The 13,283-nt window shown below is 34.4% G+C and overlaps 1 protein-coding gene across 2 annotated transcripts in view; it reads left to right on the forward strand.

The window, feature by feature from the left end:
- The first annotated feature begins 357 nt into the window (after window positions 1–357).
- Window positions 358–13,283, forward strand: part of LOC121739932 (gamma-aminobutyric acid type B receptor subunit 2) — a 148,208-nt gene continuing 135,282 nt past the window's right edge. For both annotated transcript variants that reach the window (XM_042132554.1, XM_042132556.1), the window contains exon 1: window positions 358–489. The gene's annotated coding sequence lies outside the window, so the exon portion shown is untranslated. The remainder of the gene's footprint in view (window positions 490–13,283) is intronic.

Genomic DNA, 13,283 nt, shown 5'->3' on the forward strand with positions numbered 1-13,283 from the left:
ATTGTATAGTTCCCCCAGTTATAAAAAAAGCTATATTGCCAAAACCCCCTTAACCGCATACAAAATGACATGAGATACTCGAGACTGTTGCCAAAATACATAATATAGGGTAAATTATATTATAATAACATTATAACAGTGTTACATTTGAGATATAACTCGAGTTAAAAATAAAAAAAAAATAAAGTAAAATATATGTGTAGGTTCTAAAAATACATATAATTTACAACCAGAAAGTGTTACTTAGCAGAAAAATGGCGCTGAACCTCCACATAAATCCCAAGATTTATTATTTCTGCGGCTGTAAAGTCTGTAAGTTCCACGTAAAGCTTTCAGTGGCCGCGGAGCTTTCGCGGAAAGCGCTCGCACGGTAACACGGGAACTTAATCGCAAAAAAGTTCACAAGAAAGTTACATAGGTACAAATAAAACTAAGTACGGTAATAACTATATTTTGTTGTAAACAAAGAAAATGGATACATTAATTAAAGTAAGTTTTTATTTTCTTAATAACTTTTTTAATATTCAAATTATTTAGTTTTTGATGGAAACAAAAATTAACTTTACATTTTATGAAGTCTTGAAAAATGTACTTGCTTTGTAGTTTTAATTAGTTTTTTATTATAATATTTTTATTTATGAGTGATTATGTTCAAGATTATTAGGAACATAAAAATATAATATATTATAACATAACTAGACGTTCCGCGCGGCTTCACCCGCGTAAATTAGATAAGTACAGTCAAATCAGTCCACAAAAAATAGCCTATGATCCTTCATGTGGTCTAATTTTCGTGAGATACCCTTTGAAATATTTTCCCCCGTTTTTTCCAGACTTTCCTCTATTTCTTCGCTCCTATTAGTCTTAGCGTGATAAAATATAACCTATAGCCTTCTTCGATAAATGGGCTATCTAACACTAAAAGAATTTTTCAAATCAGACCAGGAGTTCCTGAGATTAGCGCGTTCAAACAAACTCCTGAGCTTTATAATATTATAAAAAAATAATACTAAATAGTAAAGATAATCTACTATAACGCTGCAAGAAAAAAAGGATTATGACCAAAACTTGTTTCGTCCTTACTACTGAAAATTTGTGCGTTGTGTTTTGCAATGAAACAATGTTAAATACACAGTAGGATCCCATTTTTCTAACCTTTTCTTAATTTGATCAAAAAATAAGTTTGCCACAAAAGCTGGCCTTCTATTGTTCGAACTTTGCCCGCGAGACAATGTGAACAGCGGATGTGCGATTCGCTCTTAATTAATGGTCATACTTTTTCCATAAATTATTAAAAATTGCCTTAAGATACAACTTTTTTAATAATACGCGTATTTTATCATGATTCAAGATAAATGATGTGTTAAAGAAAATTTTAAGAACAAATGTTACCCGCAACTTCGTCGCGCCGAAACAAAACTATCATAATATGTCCTTTACCGGGACACTCTTTGGCAGGGCCGCCTCTTGCCCATGTGGCGCCCGTGTGCAAACATTACCCTAGCGCCCCCTAACAAGCGCGCGCGCGGTCAAAATGAAATGGGTACAAAGTAAAAGTACAGTTTGTCCGGCCGCTTAAGAGGATACACCAGGGGCGAGAGAAATTGAAAATAGGTATTTGAAAATGTATTGCTGTCTCACCAAAGTATTTGCCGATTTTTGACATTCGTCACTCCAAACAAATATTGAATTTTTCCTAGTTAATTTATTGAGAGGTATTGTTATGTTAGCAAAAGATGGTATAAATTTTCTGTAATAGTTACAAAATGCTACAAATCGTCTCACTTCATCAGAATTTTTAGGAACTAGATAATTTTGTAAAACTGAAATTTTTTCGGGGTCAGGTAATATGCCTTGAGCCGAAATAACATATCCAAAATATAAAAAAAAATATAGAGATGTAATTATAATAATTAGTATTACTAGTAACTTAAAAAAAAATAAGTATAAATATTTTTTTTTCTTTTCCCCCGGAGGTGAAGTGTGATAATTATATCTTAGTATATTCTAATACTATACTATAATATATTATAGTTTAGTATTGGTATAGCTTAATGTATGTTATTAACTTAATGCTTATTTCCCAATGTGTCCAACGTTGTTCCGAATATTGTGGCGTAACTTCTTAATAATTATTGTACCACCCAAGTAGAATAAGCTAAGTAATAATTTTAAGTGAGATTAATTATTAATAAAGATGCATCGGAGGAGACAAGTCGATTTTATTTAATAACTCTACAAGTCCAAACTCTTCATCCATACCAATTTTCTGCAAAAACTATTTAGCGGTTAGGTGTTAAGAGGCTACATAATATAGTCTATAGACACTTTAGAGAGACAAACACTCTTTCAGACGTTTCCGCATTTTATAGCAATTCACGTTGGTTTTTCTTGCCCACCACTTAGTTGATGCGGGTGTCATAAAAGGAGCAGCAGCGAGTTAATGGAAACTCATATTTCTATTGAATGAGAGAATTGATCGTAAAGCTTTGACGTCAATTTATTTTCTTAAAAAATACCTGGCGTAGTTTAAAGCTAGGAGTATACTACTTCAAATTTCAATATAATAGGTACTATAGTTTAACCCTTAATTAGTCGCATGGGGTCAAATGACTTTCAAACCGAAAAAAATATGTGCTAGAGTTCTAGGAATGCAACGATACTTTTGGTAGTCTCCTAACTCCTATCGAGGTATAGTAATAAATGGTAGCCGGTCAGCTAGCGCTAGTGCATGCGTCGGTACTCTTTTGAGCGCTGACCCCATGCGACCACTTACGTAACTTTTTTTGTCACGAGATATATTTCTATTATTGTAATGTTATGTTTATTTTTTGTTATAATTCGGGATGTTTCATAAATATAGGAGTAAGTATATCATTCTATTGAAAGCATTTTTTTACATAACAGCTTTATAAAAATGTCAATATGAGTCAAGACAATGTAGTACGATAGCGGCTGGAAGGTTTCTGAAGATGAAAGATATTTTGTGAGGCTAGCCTCCGAACTTCGAAACTATACACCGATTTGTGATGGCCATGAATCGGGAAGCAAGATTGAAGAGGTCAGTAATGATTAAAATTATATCTGGTTGGTGATCATCTCTGATCATCATCATCACCACCGGATGGTGATGATGATGATGATCAGAGGGTGATGACCAAAAGTGCGTAAAAAACCATAAACTGAGTAAAATATGTTTGTCAATATTATCTCAAGATCTGATTCCTTCGGTGCTGCAAAAAAAAACTGGATATCAGAGTGAAAAGTATTTTTTTTCGTCTCGATCTCAGCTATGGTGATATTTTGGAGATTTCGAGACAGAAAAGAGGTTGAGTGATAGTCAGACAAGTAGTCGCATGGGGTCAGCAAAGACCCCATGCGATTACTTGTGTGACTTTCTTGATGCGCCTAATTAAGGGTTAAGTAACAAACAAATTATTGTATGAGTAATGTGGAATGGTCAGAATAAAAATAGAGAGTTTTACCAGAAAATAAAACTTACCTATTATCTTTTCATCAATATCCGGAATCCATCTTGAGTCAAGCGCCTTTCTTTTTCGTCCACAAGTCCTTGCTATTGGTTGCCTCCCCACCAGCCCCACTCTTACCGCTTCCTACCTCTCCCACCAACGGTCTCACTTTAGAGGGGTTTCAGAATTTGTTCATCATTATAAAACTCATGATGCACCAGGTAGCCATTACCTGGATTCCGGATATTGATGAAAAGATAATAGGTAAGTTTTATTTTCTGGTAAAACTCTCTATTATCTGTTTTGTATCAATATCCGGAATCCATCTTGAGTGATTTGTTTGTTATCACCTGGTGTTGTATGCTGTAAGCTACAGACGCTATAATGTGTTAGGAATTAGGATAGAAATGAATAATTTAGGATTATAGAGAAACCCCAGAAATATCACGAAATATTAATTTTATTACTATTACACAAGTAAATAATACAATATAACAATTATATTATATTAATCAATTTAATTTACAGGATCAAAATAATTAGATAATGAAACTGACTGATTTGCATTATTACAATAAATTATTTCCTTTTGGTAATAATTTTTAAAAGTGTGAGCACATCTCCAATTACCAGTTTTAAGAATTTGATCTATAGGGAATTGTTCCACAAAATTAAGAGAAGCCACAGCCGACCTTACAGAGCCAGGGGTGGCTTGAATTCCAGCTTCAGATAGCAGAGACTTAACCCAATTCCCTATAACTGTCCTGGAGGCAGGTTTAACATCACCTCTGGCGGTAATAAATAAGTGGGTTATATTATTCCTTCGACCTGCACCTAAGTCAATCAACCGTTTTATCCAAAATATAATATTTAACCTTTTAATTGGATGAGCTTTTATTCTCCATCCTGACTGTATAATTATAATTATCAGTTTTAGAACCAAATACTGGCCATAAAATCATTGTATTACCTTCGTCAATCAATCTTTGATTGTCCACGCGCAGCAAAGTAAGGTCGTGAACTCTACGGCCAGAAGCCAGCAGTAAAAGTGTAGCTGTATGCCGTGACACTTGATATAAATTATTTTCATCTAAATTATATACACCTATATGGACTATCAATTGTCTTGGATTCCATATCGGAGGCTTAGAGGGAGTTTCTCGAGCTACTGATATAGCTTTTAGTATATGTTTAATAAAGAAATTAGAAGATAAATCAAGGTGAGACGTTGAATGCGTAAATGTAGAGATAACCGATTTATGGACTAAAATAGTTTTATATGAGAGACCTATGTCACAATGTAAATGGGCAAGGTAACGTGCAACTTGATCGGCATTTGGATATTTAAAGTAGAATTCGACTCACACCACTTTTTCCATCTGTCCCACGCTGGTCTGTATGTTTTAATTGTTGATGCTCGCCAACTTGACATGAGCAGTTTCTGTTCCTCCTCCGTCCAGTCGGTCAACATTTCTTGCCACCCAAAATTAGCCAAGCCTCCAGCTGCAGGTCTTTGACTTGTGGAGGGTGAGTTCCCGTCGTCGTGTCCAGGAGAACGTGTGGTAAGTCCGGAATCGTGTATGGAGGCCGAAGAGCACGGTGGCGAACATCGGCCTGCCAAAACACTTTGTCCCACCTCGGGGCAATCAGTATGTACTGACCCTGGGCCTGGTTCAGGTGTTGCAGTACCCTGGGGATCAGACTCGGTGGAGGAAAGATCCATGCCTATTTGTACTGCCACTGGTGACAAAATGCATTGAGACGGTGGGCGTCCTCGTCCAAAACGTCCATCGACACATACTTCTCTACCACATGCGCCGTTTTGGACGCAAAAAGATCTATCTCTGGTGTGCCCCACATTTGGAATATCGGCTCGGTTGCAGTTGCTGTCAGGTGCCATTCGGGACAAACTTTCTGTCGAGATAGAGCGTCCACTTCGCAATTGAATCTGCCGGGAAAGTACTGGGCCTCTATCATGAGCTCTTAAAGCCAGCCAGAATACTGACTGGCTCGCATTTTGGTACCATGACCTCTATTTTCCAGCCAGTCAGTGGTCACGTGACACAAAACTCACTTCTCCATTGTTAACTGAGTAATAATTTCGTATCATTTGGTATCATGACAACACTTCTGACATAAGCTCGCTTGCTTTTACGTCAAATACAGCAATTCAATAAACACCAACCAACGAGTAGCTTTTACTGAATAGTTTACATTTTAGTAATTTTATTTATTAATATTACATACTTTTTAGTCTTAAATTATATTGCTATTTAGTTGGTTAGTTACTTAATAAGTTATATTTTAGTCTGTAGCATATATTTTAGTGAAAATAATTCGTTATTAAAACCAAAAAACTTAACATTCGAAGTGTCCAAATTTTTGGAAAACGATTAAGTATTCTCAAGTTAATCACGAACTGATACATAAGTAAAGACGTAGAGACCTTAGTAATCCATTTAGTGTTAGTGAGGTTTCAGAATAATAACATAAGTGAGGTGTAGTATACCTATATGTCTAGTCAACAATAAGGTTTGCATTTGTGCGATGAGCTAAGACTGCATTGATTTAGTACACAAGAAACACATACAAGGTATAAGGAACACAAGTGTTGTGTATAATTACTGTAAAACAAGTATGAATTTTCACCAAAAACCTACAGGTACAATCTTATAGTTGCATTGTAGGTTTTTGTGTTATTTCACAAACTATTTCCTTGTAAACCTGAAGTATTTTGGTATATGCATGATAAACACTGCACCAAAGAGGTAAATAATTCAATATTACTTACTTTTAACAAGAATTTTCAGAACACAACCTTTTAACCTTTAGATGTGTGTATAACATGCTCCGGATAAACATTGACACACCTAAACTACTAGAAAAGTTAAATAATTGATATGATATTATCAATCCCAATTAGAAACCCAATTAGCTAAATTCTCATATGAGCACTTTTTCATTTATAACTTCTCTTGACGACAATATGGTATTATATGATGGGAATAGTGTAAATCACTAAATTTTACTCAAAAACAAAAACCTACATTATAGTACTTTTCCAAAAAAGACTTACTTAATAAGAATTGCATAACAAACATATGGAACTTATTGTTCATAAAACATAATATTATCATAGGAACATATATTATTATGTATTACCAAAAATACTTTTGTACTTACCTCAATAATAATAATAAGTATTAGTTTTATATTAAATTAAAACTTACTATGTACTTCTTAGGAACCTATCTTAGGAGCATTTCGTACAATCTTTTGATTGCAGTAGGTCTTTGTGTTATTTCACAAACTATTTCCTTGTAAACCATGCATGATAAACGCTGCACCAAAGAGGTAAATTCAAAGGTATTACTTTCTCAATAACAAGAATTTTGAGAACACAACCTTTGAAACTTTAGATTCATGTATATTCACGAATAAATATTGACACACACACATACACCTAAACTACTAGAAAAGTTAAATCATTGATAATATAAAATCCAAATTAGCTAAATTCTCATATGCACTTTTTCATTTATAACTTCTCTTGACTACAATATGATATAATATACAATGGGAATAGTCACTAAAACTCAAAAATATAATCCTACATTACTTATAGTACTTTTTCCAAAAAGACATAACAAAAATTGCATAACAAACATACTTATTGTTCATAAAACATAATATTTTCATTGGAACTTATATTATTATTACCAAAAATTCTTTTGTACCTCAATAATAATAATAATAGTTTTATATTACTTATTACATTAAAATTTAAAATACATGAGGACTTTAGTAAGTCCTCATGTATTATACATTTTAAAAAGATGTGGTCGTTTTAGGGACCTATCAGACAGAGTGGTCACGCGTTGAAGCATTTGCGTTGGAGCAGTCAGTGTGTGACTGAGGAGCAATTCTAACACATTCAGAACTCCTCCTGTGTGAGTATATAGAGATACTCACACGGGAGGCATTCTACAACATAATACAACACAAAGAACACAAAACCCTTGACCGCTCTCTGTCTGAGATATCCCAGGCAATTTCCCATAATTGCAACTTGCAATGCAGTTTCTAATTGTTATTGGTTTGCCAAATAAAAGTCTGAAATTATAATATTGTTTTTATCTTTCATCAAAAGTTGGTATTTGAACTCCTTTAATAATAATAAATTAATATTTACACAAGGGATATTTGATTCATCTTCTTTGATTTTAAGTGACAAGACCTTGTTTAAGATTTCCGCTGTATAAATATTTTTATAAGTATAATATAAAAGAGATTTAACACTTGCCTATCTGATACTAGGTTGATAATAAGGTGTAAGACAAATGTAGTACCTATTGATGAAAGCTGTGTATGAATATGTATCTAAGGTAGGTATATTTAAGTGAGAAAATAAATGAAAAAACATTTAAAAACGAGTATTTATTAAATTTCTTTTAATTAAAGCTTTTGAGTAAATATATATTATCTTCCTAGGACTTCGTCATCATTACACTTGCAATTCTTTATTATAAAATGTAGTACTTATAGTATCTCAGTGTTAGCAATCATCCTTTATCCTGAAAAATATTTGGTTCAGCGTACACAGTACTAATAATGTAAAATGCCTTACAAGGCACAAAAAGGGGATTATTAAACTTATAAATTGCCTGTTTATGTTACAATAATACCTATTTGAAAGCTCAAAAAAACGTAGGTGTTCAAGAATGAGTTCAAGTTCAACAAACTATGTTCAACTCATGACATCAACTCTGTTGTAATGCATGTAATTGTAATCCACAAGTTTGATGCATTTCTAAGACTTTTTCATGGTAGATTATTTAGCGTAGGTATCAAGTAGGTATAGGATATAATAAACTTATCAATTTCTTGCATAAAACATAATCTCTATAAACTTAACAATATCCAATTATCTTTTTTTTTTGTCTCCTTCTTCTTCTCTTTTTTAATTGCCGACTCAGTTAGTTGCCAATGTCAGAGAATTCTTTCTCCTCTAGATCGCCATGCTTGTGATAATATAAACATGAAGGAGTGTTATTTTCTCAGTGTTTTCATAAAGGGCTTATAAAATACCAAAAAATATAAATAAAACCATTTACACATTTATAATAATTACCTTTAAATACAATAAATCGGTGCAAAAGTAACTATTCCTACATTGACCACGTTTTATATTAGAAAATAGTATATTTTATAATAAAAAATATTAATCTTTTTTTAAACTATATTTTCATCTTGATTTACAATTTTTCCGTTAGTCGTTATGGCTAAGCCATTTCAATTCCTAAAAAAAAAAACAATTCCGTTAGTCAAATTTGACGTTCGTGTTTGACATTTCTTAATCCAGTTCAGAGACAAATATTACAGGTTAAAACCATTGAGAAGTAAAAGTGCACATGATACGGAAACATAACCATTCACTTTACAACTGTTTACATACCTGCACGGATTAGCTCAGGTTTTGACAAAGTTAATGATAGGGGGGCTGAGCTACTAAATGCACATTTTGATTGTCCAGGAGCGTCAACAGTTGTTGGGTTTGTTTCAGGAGCTTTTTCGATTTTGTTCCTCCCTCCTTGTTTATATACGAGACCACTGTCCGATTGTCGGTTTGCAGAAGAATCTGGGCATTTCGTATATAAAGCTGTTCGTGTACGATTGCCCCGTAAACTGCAAACATTTCTTTTTGATTTACGTGCCAGGATTGCTGTTGCTCTGTCCACGTACCTGTTATTATCGTGTCGTCTATCTGTGCTCCCCAACCGATGTCGGATGCGTCCGTGGTCAGTAGATGTGTTGTTCCAGTCATGTGTATTGGCATGGATCCCCCCAATGCTTCGGTCCACCAAAGCATTTCCTGGCGAACGGGTTGCGGAATACTCACCAGGCGATAAGGGTGCTCTTTGGATAGCTGGTGACTGCAGTATTGTATCGTTCGACAATGAAGACGGCCCCTTCGAGTAACGAATGTTGCGAAATTGAGTCTCCCCATTAGCGATTGATACTGTTTGAGAGACCATTTTTCCGTTCTGAGCTGTCGTTGAAGTACCCTGCGTAGCGATAGGCACTTCATCTCGGATAAGGACTTTGCGTTGCGTTTTGTGTCCCACGTTATGCCGAGGAATTCTAAACGTTGTGTCGGAACCAGAACGGACTTTTTGAAATTGATCGTCCAACCCAACACCTTCATTATTTGTATCGCGAATGCTATGTGCTCTTGGAGTTGAGCTTTCGATTGGTGCGCGAAAAGAAAGTCGTCGAGATACACTACACATCGTATTCCATGGGTCCTTAAATATTCGGCCACCCAGTTGGTAATTGTGGCAAATATTCTGGGCGCCGAAGAAAGGCCGAAAGGTAAGCACGTCATTTGCAACAGTTGATTTTGATGAGAATCTGGATGATAGTTCATTCTTAGAAAACAACGGTGCGTTTGTAGCACAGGTACGTGAAAATAGGCCTGGCTCAAGTCTAATTTCACCATCCAATCTAAGTGCTGAAGGAACGTTGGGACCCGGAAATGGTTGAAAAGTTGGAACGGTTTTATTTCTACAAATTGGTTCAACCTCTTCAGGTTGAAGATTGGACGAAAAGTTCCGTCCGGCTTCGGAACCAAAAAGAACGTCGAAAGGTAGCTGGGGCTGTGATCTGCTCGTTCCAGGACCCCCGATTCTAACATATCTTGAATTTGCTCTGTCATATTCGTGGAGGTTTTGGTACGGTAACATTGCATTACCAATTGACTCGGGAAAATTAGAGGCGGCTTGATAACAAACGGAATTCGTACACCATTGAGAAGCTGGCATATTTTCTTTGGTGCCCCTAAATTGCTCCAAGCACTTATGTAATGCTTCAGACAGCCGCCTCGAAATGTCCGCAAGTCATTGGCGATATTGTTTATTTTTGTAGGAAGATTTAGATTGACCTTTCTTACTTTTTTGTTTTTCGTGGGTATTACTTGGTCTATTTCTAGGTTGGTTTGGAGGATTCGCTGGTCGTTTACCCTTTTTTGAGGAAGCATTTCGACGAAAAAAGGTTTCGTCGCTTTGTTTACTAGTAGATGGCCGTTGATTGCGATAAAAAATTTCTTTGTTATTAGATAACGAATTTGATTTATGCGATGTATTTAATTTTTCCGCCCCCCCAATTTTTTGTAGGTAAGTTTGAACTGACTCTTCGTTAAATAAATATTCAGAGCTAGGAGGTATTTTATGCAGAACATCGCGATGGTATTCTTCGGGTATATGGCGAAGTAAGCTATCCCGGCGCAAATTGATCAAATCAGCCCGCCTACCACATACCATTTGCAAAATGTCATCCGATAGCTTGCTATACGGAGACTCTTTAGAAAAAGATGTTTCTATTTTGTCAAACAGTGAATTAGGCGTTAACGAATTTTTTGTGTCGCTAGCCCAATCGACTAAGTTTTGCAAAGCATTTTGTAAGGCCTGCTTTTGCTGAAGAATAGCATTAGTTAAACCGGCAAATGAACGCTCCAACAAATAAGAGCGTGAGTCGTCTTTTAACATGTTCGACTCGAATTGTTTTAACTCATCGTTTACAGCGAGCTCGACAAAACCGGGGGTAGCTAAATATTTCTTTTGTGTGTCAATGAAACGAATTGCATACCAATCACTGCATTTAAAACGTTGTAACTGATTTAATTTCGCCAAAAAAGAATCATCTGCTTTTTGGTAAATTGGATCTTTAACAGTTGTACTTATATCAGAAAGTATACTAAGCTTATTATTTTTAACGCTTTCCGGACGTCGTAACAGTAAATCACTCGAAGTAGTGGATTTCTCGATATCAACCTCAACTCTGTTCGGATTATTTGAGATTTCACTATTTCTTGCAATAAGATCGGTTAAATATGCAACTTGTTGTGATAAAAATTGAAAATGTGCAGCACTCACAGCATCCGCTTGTTTTCTTGCTTTTTTAGCTGGGCTTGAAGAATCACTTTCACTATTAGAAGAATCACTTTGATCGCAAACTATATCCGGTGACACTGAACGAACACGTTTTCGAGAATAATTAACGTCAATTGCACCATCCACTATTTCACCATTACTATTATGCAATTCTTGATCTTCCATGATTTTAACGGAGAGGCAACTATTTAATTAAATTTAAAATAAAAATTATTTAATTATTTAAATTTAAATATTAAATATAGCAAGTAAAACTTGTAAACGGCGTGAAAAACGACGCTATAATGATGAACAAATTCTGAAACCCCTCTAAAGTGAGACCGTTGGTGGGAGAGGTAGGAAGCGGTAAGAGTGGGGCTGGTGGGGAGGCAACCAATAGCAAGGACTTGTGGACGAAAAAGAAAGGCGCTTGACTCAAGATGGATTCCGGATATTGATACAAAACAGATAATTAATTATTATTGTTAAATATGACTTAATAAGATAATACTATTGCTCTGCATTCTTGTTGGCAGAAAAACGTGAACCCTGTATAATTTATATATTAATACGTGAGCCAAAAACTTTGTATCCCCTTTGACGAAAAACGGGGAAACGTAGGTGAATGAAATTTTGCACAGTTATAGTTTACATGGTGAAGGAGTGCATCGAGCTAATATTATTTTCAAATTATGCTTTTATCATACATTTTTTTAACAAATAAAACATTACACACACTACAACATACACACCAGGAAAAATGACAGATTTTTGAGTGACAAGCCTGTACATACGAATTATACTCTTTTATTTATGGTTGAAGTCTGTTAACAACAAGGCAGGTGACAAATGCAAAATGGATTATAGTTTTTTTTTATTGAATCTTCGCTACTATTAGACAATGCTTACACAGCCAGTCTGAGATCAGTCCCAGAGACAAGAGTTGAAAAAAATATGATAAAGTCAATATTTTTTTACAAAATATGTATAGGTAATAGTCCCAATGTTGTTGAAACTAAGGTCGAATTTCGACCAAAGGGCGATCTCTAGTAATAATAATTATTATTGTAACGACCTACTAACGAACGATTCTTATTTTTGTTTTTGTTATTCTTATAATACAAAATATTATAATATTAACTATTATTAGCCTGAAAGTTTTCGTAGATTCTTTCATAATTCTTACTTGGTGCGCGAAAAAGAATATTATATCCCTTGGGAGTTTTATAACTTACTTTATTTTTACGCTAAAAATTGAATTGGCTAGATCCAAAAGATTTTATGTTATTATATATAGTACCTGGATGACCGAGGTATAGCAAACACTCATTGACTTCGTGTTACTTAATAACGCCATCTGCTGGTCGTTAAAACAATTAGTTGCTAACAAAATAGTATTATTATTCGCCAATAGATGTCAGGAAGAGTCATATTTTTCAGTTTATCAATTATCGATAAAACACGAATAAGAAGACATTTTCTGAAAACGATTTCTAGCTAGATTGATTTATCGCCCCCGAAACCCCCTATATACTAAATTTCTTGAAAATCGTTGGAGTAAGAGAAACGATCTGTTTTAAAAATATTTTAATATTTTATCGGAGGAATAACAATAAACGTAATTGTCGTTTCTCTTATTATACAGGTATGATATTATTATATTATTGTTGTATTAAGTTTGTTTATAAGTTTACTTTTAGTGATTATGAAACAAAATTGTTTACTTGTTTTCCTCCATACATCAAAATAATCTTATATATATAATATATAGATATAAGAATACGAGCATAAGAATTGCTCGTTTAAAGATATTAGATTTATATATATATTAACCCTTCAGACTTTATTGTTTTTACAACAAGAGGAAGAGTCCATCAATTTCCTG

Source organism: Aricia agestis, chromosome 2, assembly GCF_905147365.1.
Source record: "Aricia agestis chromosome 2, ilAriAges1.1, whole genome shotgun sequence".
Lineage (NCBI taxonomy): Eukaryota > Metazoa > Arthropoda > Insecta > Lepidoptera > Lycaenidae > Aricia > Aricia agestis.